At 36.4% G+C, this 19,037-nt stretch overlaps 1 long non-coding RNA gene across 2 annotated transcripts; it reads left to right on the forward strand.

Moving 5' to 3' along the window:
* The first annotated feature begins 13,444 nt into the window (after positions 1-13,444).
* Positions 13,445-16,847, forward strand: LOC141381864 (uncharacterized). Of its 2 annotated transcripts, none has more exons than XR_012402708.1 (5): positions 13,445-13,515; positions 14,754-14,859; positions 14,984-15,050; positions 16,232-16,416; positions 16,581-16,847. It is a non-coding gene; the product is annotated as an uncharacterized lncRNA (long non-coding RNA). The 2 variants fall into 2 exon arrangements; XR_012402707.1 differs by having other exon boundaries at positions 14,984-15,054; positions 16,581-16,719.
* Positions 16,848-19,037: the final 2,190 nt, after the last annotated feature.

A 19,037-nucleotide genomic window follows, 5' to 3' on the forward strand; every position in this document is an offset into this window, starting at 1 on the left:
CACACCGCCACCTGCTGTACTGGAGAGAGTAACATCAGTCCTCCTCCAACATTAGAGATATTATGAAGCATATAACTGACAAGCACACAGGATTATATGATAACATAACATATGTAACAATCATACAAAACTGAGAGATGCAGAACACACAGTAAACAAAAGAAAATCACACATATGAGGGCCCTGCTGAAAAATCCAGCTTCAACCAGCCTAGGCTGGTTGGCTGGTTTTAGCTGGTCGACCAGGCTGGTTTTAGAGGGGTTTTGACCACTTCCAGGCTGGTTTCCAGCCATTTCCAGCCTGGTCTTAGCTGGTCAGGCTGGGAGATGACCAGCTAAAACCAGCTTGAGCAGCCAAGACCAGCTATATCCAGCTTAAACCAGGCTGGTCAAGCTGGTTTTAGCTGGATTTGGCAGGTCATTTTCCAGCCTGACCAGCTAAGATCAGGCTGGAAATGGCTGGAAACCAGGCTGGAAATGGCCAAAACCCCTCTAAAACCAGCCTGGTCAACCAGCTAAAACCAGCCAACCAGCCTAGGATGGTTTAAGCTGGATTTTTCAACAGGGGGATCTATCATATTTAAATGATTAGATTGTACAGATAATTGTCTTCATTATCAGATAGGTTTTTAAAGCTGTCTTGTTTTTTTAATTGAGGTCAACGAATTATAAAAGGTTTGTAAATCTCTACAGAACAAATTAAAGGAGGGAGTAAGAGACTTTGTTTTTTGTAAAAATGATCAACTTCAGAGCATTATCAAGCACATCATAGCCAGATTTACAACTCAGAAGAAGAATCATGCACTCCTCAAAATTAATTATGCTGTAAAATGAATCAGAAATCAACCCTGAAACCTGTTTCCAGAAATCATCAGAGAATGTACAAGTAGATGTAGAAGACTTTCAGGCTCAGTGTTACAGCAAGAGCATTGTGCTGAAATGTCTGATTAAATGTATTAGTTTTTTAGGGTTGCTTACACACTAAAATTAAAAGTAGTACACTATTAGCAAAACCTTACACACAAGTATCAAAACATCAGCCCATATTTGCACAACTATAAGCACATTGTCAGCCTCACACTTGTTGCAAAACTCTACACACAGTGATTTGCAAAACACTAAACACACTTAACATACATTACACTCTAAAATCTATCATGAAGTCACTTCCTTGCAATACCAAAGCACGGACTGTCAAATTACTGCACCGTCCAGCCAATTGGTTCAACACAGTCGTCAGGTGTGCAAACACTTGTTAGATTAATTGTAGACACATCAATCAGGTGTTTAAGCACTATAAAATGCCAGTTTCAATGAAAACCATCTGGTCTCAATATCAACTCTGGCACACACCATAAAAAAAAAAACATATTCAAATGAAGCAAATTTATGGAGTGCCTTTCGAGCACAATTTTGAAAGGGTGAAAAGACTGCGGCATGAGTATACAGAGGTATGTATTCACTTTAGCAGTGTGATCTTGCATACTGTCTTATATTCTTTTACTGTACTGTAATACTAGATCTACACTGAACTACACAATTTTGCCTGACACTGTTCTTCAGGTAGTTTTACGAATGGATGGAGAGGAGATCCAGCATGAGTTCATTTACGTAGATGATGGTGTGTTCAACCTGACGAGAACACAAAGTAGAAGAAATCATTGGCCACAGGGCTATAGTCAATGTCCCAGTGCAACGTGGGGGAAATATACAGTAACACTCTGTGCAGCCATTACAAAGAATGGGGTCCTCCACTGCCATGCCCATATGGGCCCTTACAACACCGCACATATACTTACATTCTGGGACCAATTGCACAACATAACAGCAGCAAATCAAATCGATCATACGCAATACATTGTTGTCTGGGACAATGTGTCTTTCCATCGTTCTGCTCTGGTTCAGCACTGGTTTCAGCAACATCCACATTTCACTGTCCTATATCTTCCAGCATATCTCCATTCCTCAACCCTATAGAAGAGTTTTTCTCGGCATAGTGGTGGATGGTATATGATCTCCGTCTTCAGGCTGAGGTACCCCTCATACAAGCCATGGAGGAGGCCTGTGACCAAATGGAGGTAGCAGCAATACAAGATTTTACATTCAAGACACTTCTTTCCAAGGTGTCTTGCTAAGGACAACATTGCAATGTTGATAATTCTCATGCCAGATTCATCTAGGCAAAGAGACAGTGTCTAACTTACAGTTCAATACGTAAAGTGACATGTTACAGTACTTTGAATCCTCATGCCAACATGTTGGACATGTTGAGGAATAAATGAGTTTATTCAGTGTGCAGCATTGCTCTTGAGTAGTGTTTGGTAAATTTACTTTATATTTGTACTTTGTTGATGGTAGCCTACTCTAATCATAAGGAAGTAGAAGTGCTAAAAGTGTTTTAGGTTTATCACAGCAGTGTGTAACTCGTGCAAACAGTGTATAGTAAATGTGAAAATGTGTGTTTCTTATGGTAAAAAAGTGTGGTTTTTAAACATAAGTCTATAGTTTTTATAAGAGTGTTTAATTATGCAAAGGATCTGTAATGTTTTGCTAATTGGGTGTGTGGTTGTGCTAATTGTGTGTACTGTTTTGATAACAAGGGCCCTGTTTTGAAAATCGTGCTTAAGCAATCCAAAAAAAAAACTGTAACAAAGTATGGTCTATTTTTTTTTCCGTACACAACAATGAATCATTTTTAATAGCACTGGCAAAACTACCACATACTTTTAAGGCCATAGAGACACTTTTTGTCAATTTTTAAACAATACTTTTTAGCTTTTTTACAATATTTTATTTTACTCTTGATCCTAAACTGAAATAATTTTACAAAAAAGACAAGAACACTGTCAGTAATAAAATAAAAAAAACTAATTACTTGGTTTCTGACAACAATACATTTCTCAAGGCAGTGCTTTAATAATGTTTATTTTGATAAATGTAACAGATTGCTTTGACCTGTAATGCCTGTACAATTTTGTGATGCTTTAAGACAGATCAGAATACCTCTATTATGTATAAATCACATAAATACCTCATCCAGAAACATTTCTAGCATAATTCTTTTGCCGTAAAGAAATAAAAAGTTGGTCTTCCGGCGGAGGAGGGATGGAGTAGACACGTGTTTAGGCTCGCTCCTACACTTTTTTACTTCTCATTTACTTTAAACCCCACATTTTACTCTACATTTGCTTCCAAGTGGACAACATTTTTACAGCACACAACTAAACTTCGAATCATGGCAACAAAATCAGCCAAACCGAGCAAAAACGAACCGAAAACGGAGGCGAACGGAGACGAGGGCAAGGAAGTTAGCATGTCGGCTATCGCAAAACTCCTAGAGGACCACCGAACCGCTCTCTCAGCCGACTTTAAAAACACAGTTTCTGCACTCGAAGTAAAACTAGATAAAATCCAGTCTACCGTGACAGAGCATAATTCAAAAATCGCCAGTCTTGAAACCTACGCAAATTCACTTGAGGAACGCGCACAATTTCTCGAAGCGACTTGCACAATGCTAATGGAAAGTAATTCAAAATTACTCACCAAGGTCATAGATCTTGAATCCCGTAGCCGACGCAACAACATACGGATCGTTGGACTGCTGAAGAAGATTTCTATTCTCTCTGTATGAAGTATTTTCTAAGTGTAAAGCAGTTAATTTTCTCTTCTCAAAATGTATGTAGTGTTTGCAGCAAACATGCCAGCCTGTGTTAAAAATACAGTGATATGTCTGTGTAAGATGAGAGTGCCTGCACAGAAGCAACACTAGGAGAAGGCTGAGTGACTGATTGTGTAGAATAACTTAATATGTAAAGCACTGATTATATATGTTAAATACTTCTATGAAGCTATATGTGTCAGAAGTTAGAATGAGTAACATATTATCAAGTTATTATCCTATCATGACAATGTATGTAAACGCTTAGTTCCTTTGCATAAGTTGCATCTATACTTTGCTGACATAGACCTGTAACATCTCTGCTGACATGAGCTAGTGGGCTGAGAGCCAAGAATAGCAGGACCCTTTAGACTAAAAACCTATTCAAAAATGGTCAAGAGTTAAAAAGAGACTTAGGGGTGTGTCAAATAATCCTGTATAAAAATTGTAACAAACACAGATACTTCAGAAGGTGCAGGAGAGACTTCAGAAGGTGTCCAGGAGAGACTTCAGAATGCTCTGGGGTCTGCTCTGCTCTTTCTCGGCTTTATTATGGAGAATAAAGTCTATTTTCTGATATTTAAAACCTCTGGTCTGATAATTTCTAATTGATAAGTCAAGATCTGTCCAGAAAGAAAACCACTAAATGCTGAAATAGGTATAAAACTCTATCGAAAAGTGAAAAATAGGAGCACTAATAGAAACATCTAGATACTGTAATATGCAATCTGTCCTAGACATTGTTATCTAAAGTCAATTTCAATGGAGTTAAAAAATTATAAGTAACTAAGAAGATTTAATTGAAGTTAATGTGATAATTAAAATAAATGGTTAATCAAGACAGATAAAAGAGACTTAATGTTGATAATATGATTTAGGAGTAATCAATAGGAGAAGATTTTCCAGCTAAAGTTAATATTGTATGTAAAGATATGTTCTTTTGGATGATAAATATTTCAAGTGGTTTGGTTTCTATTGAGTTAATTTTAGGTAACTACCAGAAGAGGGTAGAAACTTGTTTGTACTTGTGTAGCTTGATGAATAGCAAATACTGTATACACCAGAATGCAGAAAAAGTTAATATTTAGGGAGAAGATCTTAGGATGGACATTGTCACAATATGTGGATGATTGAATTATCTGCAACTTCACAGAGCTCTAGTTCAATTAAAAGACTTGACTGGTGACCATTGCTCCAAACAGTGAGATATGATGACTGTTTTTGGTGTTGACTAGATAGAGAATTATTTCGTAAACAAGCACAGTTGAGAAACTATGATGAGTAGATGATTGGAGATGGTAGCAAAAGCAAATTATAAAGCTGGAACAGTTATTACATTTGTGACAAAAGAAGTACTTCCTAGGATTTGAAACATCAGCAAAAATAAATTTAATAAAGGGTTTGCATTCATAAAGTAATTAAAATTAAAGTTAATAAGTGATCAATAAATAAAAACATCTAAAGGAGTATGAAAAATTATGAATAAAGCAAAAGAGAGAATAATTGTATTATGCTCAATTACCAGAAATGGCTGAAAGAGATGAAGATGATCCATCAAGGCCAACGCTCAATGAAATATGTGAAAATAATAAACTTAATGGGATTAATGTGCTAACAAAGTGCATTGGTGAGTGATGGCATGGAAACTGACAGAAACAGGCATCTAACACTGCATCGAATGAACTGCTATTGGGTCGACCCTTGAAAGAAACCTTGCAAGAAACAGCATGACCCTTGCAAGAAACCACATGAAACTTTGCATAAAACCTTGCATATAATCTCACTTATAACCTTGCACATAACCTCTTGGAATGATTTGCAAAGATGTCTAATGCAGTAGGGATTTTTATGAAGAAACAAATAATTGCCATGTGCAAAGCGATATCTGTGCAGGAAACCAGAAAGGAGCCATGTGAGAGAGCAGTGATACAAGGTCCAATTGGTCTAGTTGATTGAGTCTATCTGAGGATGGTCTGGAGAGCTCAGGAGGAAAGGACCATATCTGGATGAGGGCAAATCCAACAGCTGCCAAAGTGGATGCCATTGATGAGGTACCAATGCCTCAAAGGAGCGAAAGGAAACAACTCCAGCAAGGAAAAGCTGACCGGAAACAGAGGAGCCTGAATATTCCAAAGCTCTAAGCTACGAAGTTCAACTTGTGGAAGGAGAAGTTTATCAGAACAAAGTAAAGAGTGATTCTGATAATATGCCTGAGTACCACATACAGCAGTGCCACAAGTCAAGGGATGATGAATGCACAACTGCAGATTTCAGAACTCAGACTCTTAACCACACATCTCCATCAACATCTTTTCAAAGTTTAATGAAGATGCTGATAGCTCTGAAGAAGAGAAACAAGGATGAGCAAAGATCAAGATCAACATTTGATGCTTTTTACGTTTGCATATTGATTTTGTTTGCATATTGCTTTCATGGTACCTATATATAATATCACTTCAGTATATTCTACATGAGTGTGAAAACTAGCAGCTAGCACTGAACCAACTGAATACTTATGCTTAAAACTTTATTGTCTTTGATGTGTTAAGAGAAAAACAGAGGAGATGCGCATGCGCAACGGACGGTGATGGCTGCTTAGTGAAACGCGCTCTGCTTCAGATGTCCTTTTCTTTTATAAATATTCCTACTGAGCTTTAAACTGAGGTTTTAAGTATTCGCTTTTGTTAAGAGACGTCAGAGATGGCATCCAAACGAGAATTGCTACACTCGCCCTCCAAAAAACGACCTAAAGATGACGAACGCCTTCACGACGCCATTGCCGAGATGCTCGAACAACAACTGAGCGCTATAAAGCTAAGTATGTCTGCGATCGTTCGGGAGGAAATTTCAAAGATTTCTACACGTCTTAACTCCCTGGAAAATGATGTCAAAGCGGTCGGCGACAGACTGGATTATATGCAATCCACAGTGCGCGATATTAAAAAGGATTCGATTGCCAGCACGTCGCGTGTGGAGGAGCTACAGGAGAAGCTTTGGCTTTACGAAGACAAGGCCATACAAAATAATCTAAGATTGGTGGGTTTACCTGAAGGCGCGGAAAGCAGCAATGCAATTCAGTTCCTGCAGACCCAGATTCCTAAGTGGCTGCCGGCCTTGCAAGGGAAGGTGATCGAGATTGAACGCGCACATCGCCTGTACGTGAACGAAGATTCCTCCAGAAAGAAAGCGCGCACTTTGATTTTCAAACTTCTCCGGTACAATGACAGGCAAGCGATTCTTAAGGAAGCCAGAAATTCTTCATCCCTAAATTACGAAGGAACCAAACTATGGTTCTTTCCCGATTACAGCAAGGGCACGTCTCAAAAAAGGAAAGTCATGTCAGAAAAAAGGAAACGTCTCCAACAGTTGGGCATTGAGTCTTTCTTGTTATACCCAGCAGTGGTGAAAGTGTTAAACGGCCGTGAGCAAATTCTCTTCAAAACACCCACAGATCTGGAGAAGTTCGTCTCATCGCTAAATGCTGACACTCCGATGGGAGAAAACCTGACGGCGCGATCAACTGACTAAATTTTGCCTCATATAAAGGGTGCTTACTACATATTTCAAGTAGGAATTTAAGTTGTATTACTGATATGGACATTTGATTAGGCGAGACACGGCTCCCTGGGTATAGCCGCGCAGTTCGAGCGCATGGCCTCGAATTTGTTTATTTTCCAGGCAGGTAAGAGAGACTGTATTCTCTCTCTACAGGCTGCCATTTATATTTTGTTTATTCTGTTTTTATTTTATTTAATCATTTCGTTGTTGTTAACAGGGTTTGCTTTTTCTTATTATATATTCAATTTGATGGTTCTCTGGGGTGACATTCTTGATTACATGTGTGCTATTTATGGGTTTAAAATGATCACTTTATCTGTTAAGTGTTTAATCTATGCGTTCTGTTATGAATGATATCAACGTGATATCGTGGAATGTCAATGGCTTGAATTCACCGGTAAAGAGAACAAAATGCCTGGATTATTTACATCGCAAGAGAGCCGATATAGCTCTCATACAAGAATCCTACTTCAGGGCCTCAGATGTTACTCGTTGTCAAAATAGACATTTTAAAATTATAGCCGCTTCATCTTACACTAGCGCTTCAAGAGGAGTGCTAATACTTCAAAATAGAAGATTCCCATTTATATTAGAGAAATCAGGGAGTGATGATCATGGGGGGATCACATATGTTTTGGGATCGTGGAATAGTTTAAAAATAGCTTTTGTTTCAGTCTATGCCCCAAATAAATTTGACACAGTTTTTTTTCCTTCGCTTACCAAGCTCCTTCTTAGCTTTGGTGACTACAATCTGGTAGTGGGTATGGATGCTAATGCAGTTGTCAATCCCTCTATTGATAAGTCTCTCTCCGCACCGTCCGCTGTACACAGTGACCAGTCTTCCCGGGCATTGAATGAGCTTATTTTGGATAATGACTTGTGTGATATCTGGAGGCTGCAGAATGAAAAATGTAGAGACTATACCTTTTATTCTTCCCGACACAAGACATTTACAAGAATAGATTACATTCTTATATCAAAATATTTAATTCAGAGTGTAAATAACATAGGTATTCTCCCCATGCTCATTTCAGACCATTCGGCAGTAATTTGTAATTTATCACCCCCTACAGGATTTCAAAAGACAAAAAGGTGGCGCTTTAACACAACTCTGCTACTGAAAGATGATTTTAGTAAACAGTTACGAGATAATCTGACCATGTTTCTTTCAGAAAACTCCAGTTCAGCAGTTAATCCGCAGATTTTATGGGAAACAACCAAGTGTTTTCTGAGAGGGAACTGTATATCATTTGCCTCCTATGAACATAGATCTAAAACTAAAGAATTAAATCATTTAGAAAAACAAATTAAAATAATAGAGAGAGACTTAAAGGAAACTTTTTCAGAACAGAAGAGCAGGATTTTAGGAAATTTAAAATCTGATTGCAAGGCAATTTTATTAAGAAAGGCAGAATTTTTGATTCATCGCACCAAACAAAATTATTATTTTAATGCAGAACGACCCACTAAATTATTAGCTTTAAGGCTGAAACATAATGAGGCAATGTCATCAATAACAGCCATTAAGGATAGTATGGGCACCCTGCATACTGCTCCGGACAAGGTGAATGCTACATTCAAGAACTTCTATGAGCATCTTTACAGTTCCGAGGTGGGGGTAGAGGATCAACAAACAATTGAATTTATATCAAAACTAAATCTCCCTTGCCTAAGTGACGAGCAACAGAAATTTTTAGACTCTCCAATTACATTAAGTGAAGTAAAAGAAGCTCTAGAGTCAATGAATAAAGGAAAGGCCCCGGGCCTAGATGGTCTACCCCCAGAGTTGTATTTGGTGATATGGGACTTGCTAGGACCCCTCCTTCTAAATTCCTTAAATTTTGCAATAGATACAGGTTGTTTTCACAGAGATCAGAATACTGCCCTTATCTCACTGATTTAAAAAAAAAAGGGAAGGACCCCTTTAGCTGCTCTAGTTACAGGCCGATTTCACTAATCTGTACAGACACTAAGGTTTACGCAAAAGTTCTAGCCCGCCGTTTAGATCAAATTGCCGGTTCTATAATTTCCCATGACCAGACAGGCTTTCTTAAGGGTCGCTCTGCTATGGATAATGTCAGACGACTTTTAAATATCATAGACAAGTCCAAACTTACTGAGGATCAAAGTGCTATTCTCTCACTAGATGCAGAGAAAGCCTTTGACCGGGTCGAATGGACATATCTCTGGTCAGTGTCTGGGCTTTGGTCCAAATTTTATACATATGGTACAAACTCTGTATCGTAATTCAGCTGCAAGGGTGTCAACAGGGTTGAGCTGCTCAAGTGCTTTTCTGCTGGGCAGAGGCACAAGACAGGGCTGCCCATTGTCACCATTGTTGTTTGCCCTTTCGTTAGAGCCTTTGGCCCAGGCAATTCGTCAGGATCATGTAATCGCCCCTATCATTATAGATAATTCTAAACATCACATCTTTCTGTTCGCTGATGATATTCTACTATATATGTCAGATACTTCTACCTCTATTATTCAATGTCTTAAAATATTTAATGATTTTAGAAAAGTGAGTGGGTATAAGATTAACTGGGAGAAATCTGTACTAATGCCACTGTCGGGGAGAAGTGATATCACGTCAGTGCCCGCTTCAATTCCAGTTAATAGCGCATTTACATATTTAGGAATTCAGATTCTTCCTTCACTTCAGGTGATGGTCAAACAAAACTATAGTTCCTTATTCAACAATATCAGACAGGACCTAGAGAGATGGGGCGCACTATTACTCTCTCTGCAAGGTAGGATTGCGATTATCAAAATGAATGTTCTACCTAGACTTCTATTTTTATTTACCATGATTCCTCTTTCTCCACATAAGACGTTTTTTAAAGAAATAAATTCCATTATAACTAAATTTATTTGGAACAACAAACTAATTAAACTTAAAACATTACAGAAAACACCTGCTAAAGGGGGGTTGGCAGTTCCTAACATTCAACTATATTTCTGGGCATGTCGACTGCGCAGTCTTAAGACTTGGTTGGAAGTAGATTCTGATATTGCTTGGCGTAACATTGAATCATCTGCTGTGCATCCACACCGACTACAAGATTTGTTATTTACGGGATTACCTAAGAAAGTAAAAAAAATTGATAATAGAATAGTGGTTGACTCCCTTCAAATATGGTATGATGTTTGCAAATTTACTGGATGCACCAACAAATTTACAAAAGAATCTCCGATTTGGAACAATTTTCATTTACAATCTGGGGGTAAGCCCTTTATATATAAGCTGTGGTCAGATCAAGGTATTTCTGTGTTGGGTGATATCTTCGACAACCAGGGCTTGAGGTCTTTCCAGGATTTGAAAGAAGGTTACAATCTCCCCGGACATTCCTACTTTCTGTATTTAAGGCTGAGAAGTGCAATGCGTGCTTATGGAGTTCCGTGGAACTGTAATTTGGACAATCATCCATTGCGGGACTGTGTGAATTTCTCTCAGTCACGTGGATCAATCTCATGCATTTACAACAAACTGCTTAATTATGACTCTATTGCACTCCCCATCATCACAATATGGGAAAAGGAACTGTCCTCTTACCAACTGAACTGGGACTGGATATGGGAAAGTATCCAGGTGATGTCTAAGAATCCTGCCCATCAACTCATACACTATAAACGGATCCACAAGGCTTATGCAACTCCATATGTGCTTCACCGCATGAAACGGTAACCTACCCCTTTTTGTACACTGTGTAATTCAAACTCTGTGGGGACATATATGCATATGTTTTTTGAATGTCCACTTATCAGTACATTTTGGGATAAGGTATTTCAAACTACTTCAGAATTGTGTGAGATGTTCATTCCCAAATACCCTAATATCTGTTTATTGAATGATGATTATGATCTAAACCTAAACAATTCCCAACGCAGGATATTTCATACTGCACTAACTGCAGCCAAGAAAGTTATATTTAAAATATGGCATGAACTCTCATTTCCAGCGGATAAAATGTGGCTTATTGAACTAAAAAATATTGCACTGTTAGAACGTTCCACTGCAAGAATTAACAGAGCTAAACCCCATACAATCAAAGTATGGTCCGATTTTATTGAGAAAATTTCTTATATAATAACTAGTTAATTCTCACCCCAGAGTTTTTTCTTTTTTTTTTTCTGTGTATTGTTATTCATTTATTATTGTAATGTCTTTATTTTATTATTATTTGTAATTTCTTTATGTATTTTTATTTAATGCAAACCCTGGCTTGTATATAGTTGTTGCTAGCTATGTATGCTGGCTTTGTTCTGCAATAAATAAATAATCAAAAAAAAAAAAGTTTTAGGTAAAGACGTCAAATTATTCCCACACATGCTGACCCACGATCAGACTTCATTTAACCGGTAAATAAATATAGTGAAATCAGCTTAACCGAGTCATCACACTTCACGTATTAACCAACCAACATCAGTGTTAGGGAAAACCTAAATGTTACAATCTAATGTCATTTAAAACAATTACTTAGTTATATTTTAATGCATTAGTGTAGCCAGAAAAATACCTAAAAAGATACCAAAATTCACATTTTATTACCATGAAAATTGGTTAAATTTTGGCACGGAAAACACCCAACTCAATATGCTATATAACTTTTTTTTCATCATTTTAAATGTAAAAACAAAGATTTATCTTAGGCTACTAGGCCTACCCGTCATTTTTTTTATTAATTATTTTATTTATTAAGCCTTTTTTAATAGCTTATTTTCAGGTTATTTTCATTTTAGGGCCATGAGCTACAAGTCAAAACAAACTCAATATGTTGTATTTTAGCTCTTAAAATAGATCTACAATATATTTTATGTTGTTTAATTTTGGATGAATAGCAAATAGCAGTATAGCCTAAATTACATATTTTTAAAAGATTATCATTCTGCCTACCTGCAGCACGAGAGGTTTCTCGGTTGATCCGCGATAAATCCACTTAAGCACTACACCTATTCCATTTATAACACTGCAAACTTGACTTAATAAACGCAAAAGGCATTTATTATGTGTTATACCTTGAATGCTGCTGCATAATGTGATGTTTCTCTACACAACTGTAAAAGTGCGCTTTTTAGCTAAATGAAAGCAAACATAACCTTATGAGAGTGTTCATCAAGTACAAATAACGTTCTGAAGATGTTTCAAGAACTTAATTCTAAAAACGTTTTCTGTCAACATTATGACAACGTTTATGAAGTACAAATAACGTTCTGAAGACGTTCCAAGAACTTTGTTTTAAGAACGTTTTTCATCAACATTATGACAAAGTTTATGAAGTACAAATAACGTTCTGAAGACGTTCCAAGAACTTTATTCAAAGAACGTTTTCCATCAACATTGACAACGTTTATGAATTACAAATAACGTTCTGAAGACGTTCCAAGAACTTTGTTTTAAGAACGTTTTTCATCAACATTATGACAAAGTTTATGAAGTACAAATAACGTTCTGAAGACGTTCCAAGAACTTTATTCAAAGAACGTTTTTCATCAACATTATGACAAAGTTTATGAAGTACAAATAACGTTCTGAAGACGTTCCAAGAACTTTATTCTAAGAACGTTTTCCATCAACATTATGACAACATTTATGAAGTACAAATAACGTTCTGAAGATGTTCCAAAAACTTTGTTATAAGAACGTTTTCCATCAACATTATGACAACATTTATCCCAGATAGCAGGCAGTAATCGGCCCGAGCTCGGCTGCCCTCCGGCGCCTCTGGCTCCGACTCGGCATCGGCGAGTGTTATCCGGGCCGAGTGCGGCCCGCAGCTCGCTCGCGCACATGCGGTTGTGATGCGGCTGTAAAGCACTGGCCCGATTCCGGTCAACCATATCCTGGCCGCTTCTGGCAAGGACTCGGCTGATGGCAACCGATTAAGTTCTTATTTTATCTAGTAATCTGTTAGCTCCACGTTTAATGATAATTTGAGAAAATATTCATGGTACGATAGCAAAAAAAAAAAAAAAAAAAAAAGAATATTTAGTGTGGATGGTCGCAATGTTTAGACGCAAACAAAACAATATTATTTATAAATAGATTATACATGTCATCTAGAGAAAAACTATGTATAATTCGCTTATTTTTGAGATAGCACGCTCCTGTGCTGACTGTTTGTTTTAAAGCAGAAGTTGGTTTCATAATAAACACATGCATTACTAAACTCCTGATCCAAACTCCAATCCAGACGGTGGCGGTAATGCTCCAAAAAGCTGGTTGTCAACCACCATGGCACGAAGATCACAAGAAGAAAAAGTTTGGTTTTTCAAAGATTCACGTGGATTCTGGTCAGAAAGGTAAGCTTTTTACTGCTTGTGTACTGTATAATTAGCGAATTTAGAGCTTAAAATATTTCCACGGTGTTTGGTTGTAACAGCGTTTAGTAATTTAAAACAGTTTGATACGAAATGTAACTTGCTTTAAGAAACACGACTGGAGCTAATGTATGCTAACGCTAACAGTTACAAACACGTCTGAAAGTTCCTTTTCCTTTTACACAATGTTAGATTGTAACGTGTGTAGTAACTGAAAACTATTTTAATTATTTTAAAGAAACATGAAACGAATTTGTGTGTATGCTAACTTTGCGTTAAAGAAAGTTTCTGTAGACGAATCCATTAACTAACAAGGCAAAATGTGTTTTTTTCCTGATTTAACATTATAAAGTACCGTGGATGTTGAAAAAATCATTGTACAGGCGTATACTTATCCAACAGTATTAATTCTGTGATTATGTGTAAATAAAAACTAATCGTTTTGGATTAATAAAATATTATTGTTTATCTTGTTTATGCAGTTAGTCACGAAAATGATCGAAACTCGACTGTTTACTATTCTCTTTAAATTATCCAAGAGAAATATATTACTATGCACTTTAATTCATATGTGTTAGCCTATGTGAATCAATTATATCTTTTGCTCAAGCTGTAATGGTCAGTTAATGTAAAACTGAACGTCTTAAAGCAGATTTTGATGTTTTTTTTATGTTATTGACAGTGATAAATTCTGATTTAAATGAATGGGTAACAATAGTTGTTGGTTAAGTCTTATTGTTCTTGTTTAACAAAGGTTAGTGAGATCATTTTGCAGTACATCACGACCAAAGAAGTCAATGGCACACTCTTTTAAACGTGAATAGGCATGTTATAGTTGTGTGCTAAAAGTCCATTATAAGCTGTAAACTGCTGATACATTTTCAACATAGATTGAGCTTTTCAGACATTACATTACTAATTGCTTCACAAACAGCTGAAATGGTTTATTGTTATTGGCTATCATCATCAAACATTTTTCACAATGGTAGGTTAATCTTCATGGGTACAGAATAATGCATGTGCTTGGCCATCTTACAAATCTATGTCTCAGATTCATAAGGCTGTCACTCTGCATGAATCTCCGAATAAATCTTGTGCAACCTTCTGTGTACTGATTATTTACACTATAGGTATTATATGCATTAATTAACTTTGATAGTATTTCAGGATTTGAACTTTTCTTTACGGGAGGTTAACAACAATGTGATGTTTTATTATAGATGCATATGAGGAAGCTCGACTCAAACATCCACACGCAACTGTGATTTCTGACTGGTAGACAGATGAGGATGATGATCGCCTGTCATACATCTAAAGACAGAACAGGTTTGTTTGCAATTATTTTAAACACATACTGTCAACATTATGTCATTGATCTATTACAACCTGTGAGTTTTGCCCTGGCACTATACTAAAGTGATGTTTTGTTTTGTAAATGTATCTGATCAAGGGACAGTATAGACACATCTATACCATGATGAAGAAAAATTACTTGGAACAAAGAGGCTGGATAAAAGGCAGGTATGAAGATTTCAGAAATCAATGCAGCACCACAAGTACCATCACCATCAATGACTATGGCAGAAATCTTAAGACCACCATCAACATGCACAGATACTGTACATTTCAGTACACCAGGCGTGTCCAAACTACGGCCCGCGAGGCTTTTTATAAATATCAATAGAATCTGGCCCGCTATACAAAAATGAACGTAATTCAATAAATAACCACCGGGTGTCGCTATTACATGCATTCAATTAAGCAGCAGTTCTTGTTATGATCTATCTATCTATCTATCTATCTATCTATCTATCTATCTATCTGTCTGTCTGTCTGTCTGTCTGTCTGTCTATCTATCTATCTACACACAGTTGAAGTCTGAATTATTAGCCCCTCATTGATTTATTTCTTCTTTTTTAAATATTTCCCAAATGATGTTTAACAGAGCAAGAACATTTTACAGTATGTCTGATAATATTTTTTGTTTTGGAGAAAGACTTATGTTTTATTTCGGCTAGAATAAAAAGCGGTTTAAATTTTTTTATGAACCATTTTAAGGTCAAAATTATTAGCCCCTTAAGTCTTCAGAACAAACCATTGTTATAAAATAACTTGCCTAATTACCTTAACTTGACTAGTTAACTTGATTAACCTAGTTAAGCCTTTAAATGTCACTTTAAGCTGTATAGAAGTGTCTTAAAAATATCTAGTCAAATATTATTTACTGTCATCATGGCAAAGATAAAATAAATCAGTTATTAGAGATGAGTTACTAAAACTAATATGTTTAGAAATGTGTGGAAAAAATGTTTAACTCTTCGTTAAACAGAAATTGGGGAAAATATATATATATACATATACATGTGTCTGTGTGATGTATGTAAAATTTGGCCCGCGACAACGTTTGTTTTTTTGCATCTGGCCCTCGGCCCAAAAAGTTTGGACACTCCTGCAGTACACCTATGAACATTTAAAGACTTTGTTCTAGTGCAGTTTGAGATCAAGACAGAACTCATTGCATCTCGTGATGTCTTTGTAAGAATTGAAGACATCACTAAATTTGTTAAGGTTTAATGCAGCTAGAAAGTAAAGATCAACTAGAGAATATCAGCAGTGTCTAACCCACTGTTGTATTTACAGAAGTTGTATGAGAATAAGCTACAGGTTGATTTATACTAATGTTATTTTTCTTTTTTAGCACGACTGACTGAAGTTTTAAAATCATGCAACGTCATAAAGCAGCAGCTGGGCCTGATTCTCACAAAACCAAAACAGACGTGATGAAATTCCAGATGTAAACACATTTGACCTTCCTTTGGCCAATTTGATTTGGAAAAGCTTGAAAATCAACTAAAGGAGCAGCCTGAACAAATGAAGAAACTGGTAAGTTCAAGCTCTTGCTAATTTCAAAGTGTTTTAAGTTTATTTGTTTTTTTATTGTTTTTTTTTTTTTTGCTTCGTAGGTAGCCTACTTTTTTCCTAATTTTTTCTTTTTTTTACATTAGTACTTGTTCACTACTAATTATCTGTTTATCTTTTAATCACAGATGGAGTGAGGACAAATGTCCATACCACGCCACTGATAAAGAAGTGGAAAAATGCATTACAAGGTAGCTACAACTTGCCCCTGACAGGGATGGAGGAAGAAAGAAGAGAAAGCTAATGTGTCAAATGTCTACATCACTATTTTGTTTTATTTTTTAAACAACATTTTAAGTGTATTAGGATGTTCCCTGATACTTGAACAATTTGTTTCTTTCATTTGCATTTATATATATATATATATATGTATATGTATATATGTGTGTGTGTGTGTGTTCTAAAGAAACATCTTGATACATTTTTAATAAATGTAATACAAATAAAATTATAAATAAAAAATTGCACAAGACGTGTATATATATGAAATGCATAATCATCTCACTCATGTCTTGCTGTTTGTGCAATTGATTTTGTTCAAGTTTATTTAAAAAAAAAAAGTTTGACTTTATACTTCTGCAATTATATATATATATATATATATATATATATATATATATATATATATATATATATATTTGTTTGTTTATTATTATTTTAATGTTTTATTAAAAAATGTTTCAAGATGTTTCTTCAGAATTCTGCAGTACTTTTTACAAGTTTGACTTGGATATTTTACGGATTGTCATTGGTATTTTTAAGATGTTTCTTGCTATATCTTAAATTGGTTTCTATATTTAGGTTTATATAAAATTTAGCTGTTTTTTTTACAAATTTTTAATTCAAGTCTATTGGGAAAACAGGGTTGTTTTAAAAAACATCTGTGTTTGTGTGTAGTTTTTAGAGTTTTTGTTTAAATCTTTCTGTGTGTCTTTATTGTGTTGTTTTATTGTTGTTTTTATATTGATATTCTTGTGCACTACAAAATTATTTATAAAATTTTAGTACTATTTTTTTCATGCAATCAATAAACGTTTAACATGTATTTATTTTGTCATTTGTCTGATTATTTTCGTTACAGAATATGTATGCAGTTTGCACTTTATTCAAAGGTTAAACGCAGTGCTTACACTTTGTGTTTATATTATAGCCTGTGTTTGCTGTTATATAAATTCAAATGGTTGTAATACCATATATCAAGTACCAATGTAATACCAAAAGGTTTTATAAGGTGTTTAAATACGGAGTCGCGCCAGCTCCGGGCCGCAGCGCACATTACCCTCGCGCCGATTCCGGCGCGGATGCGCAGCGTCGGCTCGCTTACGGCCGCCGCATCTGGCCCGCTTGATTCGGGCCGGAATCGGGCAGTGAGTCCACAGGCATCCGGCCCGAGTCCGGCAGCCGAAGTTGGGCCGAGGGGTTAGTCTCCGGCAGGCAACAATCTAGCCGGAACTGGCCCGAGTGTATTTTGCTATCTGGGATGAAGTACAAAAACGTTCTGAAGACGTTTCGAGAACTGTTCTAAGAACGTTTTTTATCAACATTGTGGCAACATTCATCAAGAACAAATAACGTTCTGAAGACGTTTCAAGAACTTTGTTCTAAGTACGTTTTCCATCAACCTTATGAGAGTGTTCATCAAGTACAAATAACGTTCTGAAGATGTTTCAAGAACTTTGTTCTAAAAACGTTTTCTGTCAACATTATGACAACGTTTATGAAGTACAAATAACGTTCTGAAGACGTTCCAAGAACTTTATTCAAAGAACGTTTTTCATCAACATTATGACAACGTTTATGAATTACAAATAACGTTCTGAAGACGTTTCGAGAACTTTGTTCTAAGAACATTTTTTTAACAACGTTACAAGAACGTTAACAACGTTAAGAGACCCTTCTAAAAACGTTATATTGATAACGTTTTGTGCTAACATTTCCACAACGGCAGAAATGGTTTATTGTTATTAGCTATCATCATCATCAAACATTTTCCACAATGGTAGGTTAACAGTGTTTGGTAACTTACAACTATCTGATCCAAAAGGTTTCTTATTTAAGAAATATGACCTATTGACTTATTGTTAAATAAGTAAATAAATGAGTCAGTTACTGTGGTCACTTACTCCATAAAGTTAACCTCCACTCCACAGCTGCCCTGTCCTGACCTCTTTATGCATCTCAAAGGACCGAGCTGTCCCGGGAGAAGCTTGCTAATATACAGAATTGGACTCAAGGCCATCTGGGCGTTCAAAGCATTTGCAGACCTGGACAGATTTGTCCAGCCCAGCACCTCCTTGTGCTGCAAAAGGGATGAATTCTCCCTATGAGCTATCAACCAAGGCTGAACCTGGACGGGGGCATCCCACGAGTCACTTTTAACACACAAGGCAGGGATAATTTGTCCCAATCGGAACGTAGCCAAGGCAGAACCTGGACGCAGCAAGCATCCAGCTTTGAACTGAGAAGACAGGGCTCATTTGTCCCTACTGAATCTACTTTTACCACACAGATAATAAATAAAAGGAATAATGAAGACACTGAACACCATTTGACTGTTAAGTTGTACAATATTTATTCAGGACGAT

The sequence above is a fragment of the Danio rerio genome, chromosome 4, assembly GCF_049306965.1.
Source record: "Danio rerio strain Tuebingen ecotype United States chromosome 4, GRCz12tu, whole genome shotgun sequence".
NCBI lineage: Eukaryota > Metazoa > Chordata > Actinopteri > Cypriniformes > Danionidae > Danio > Danio rerio.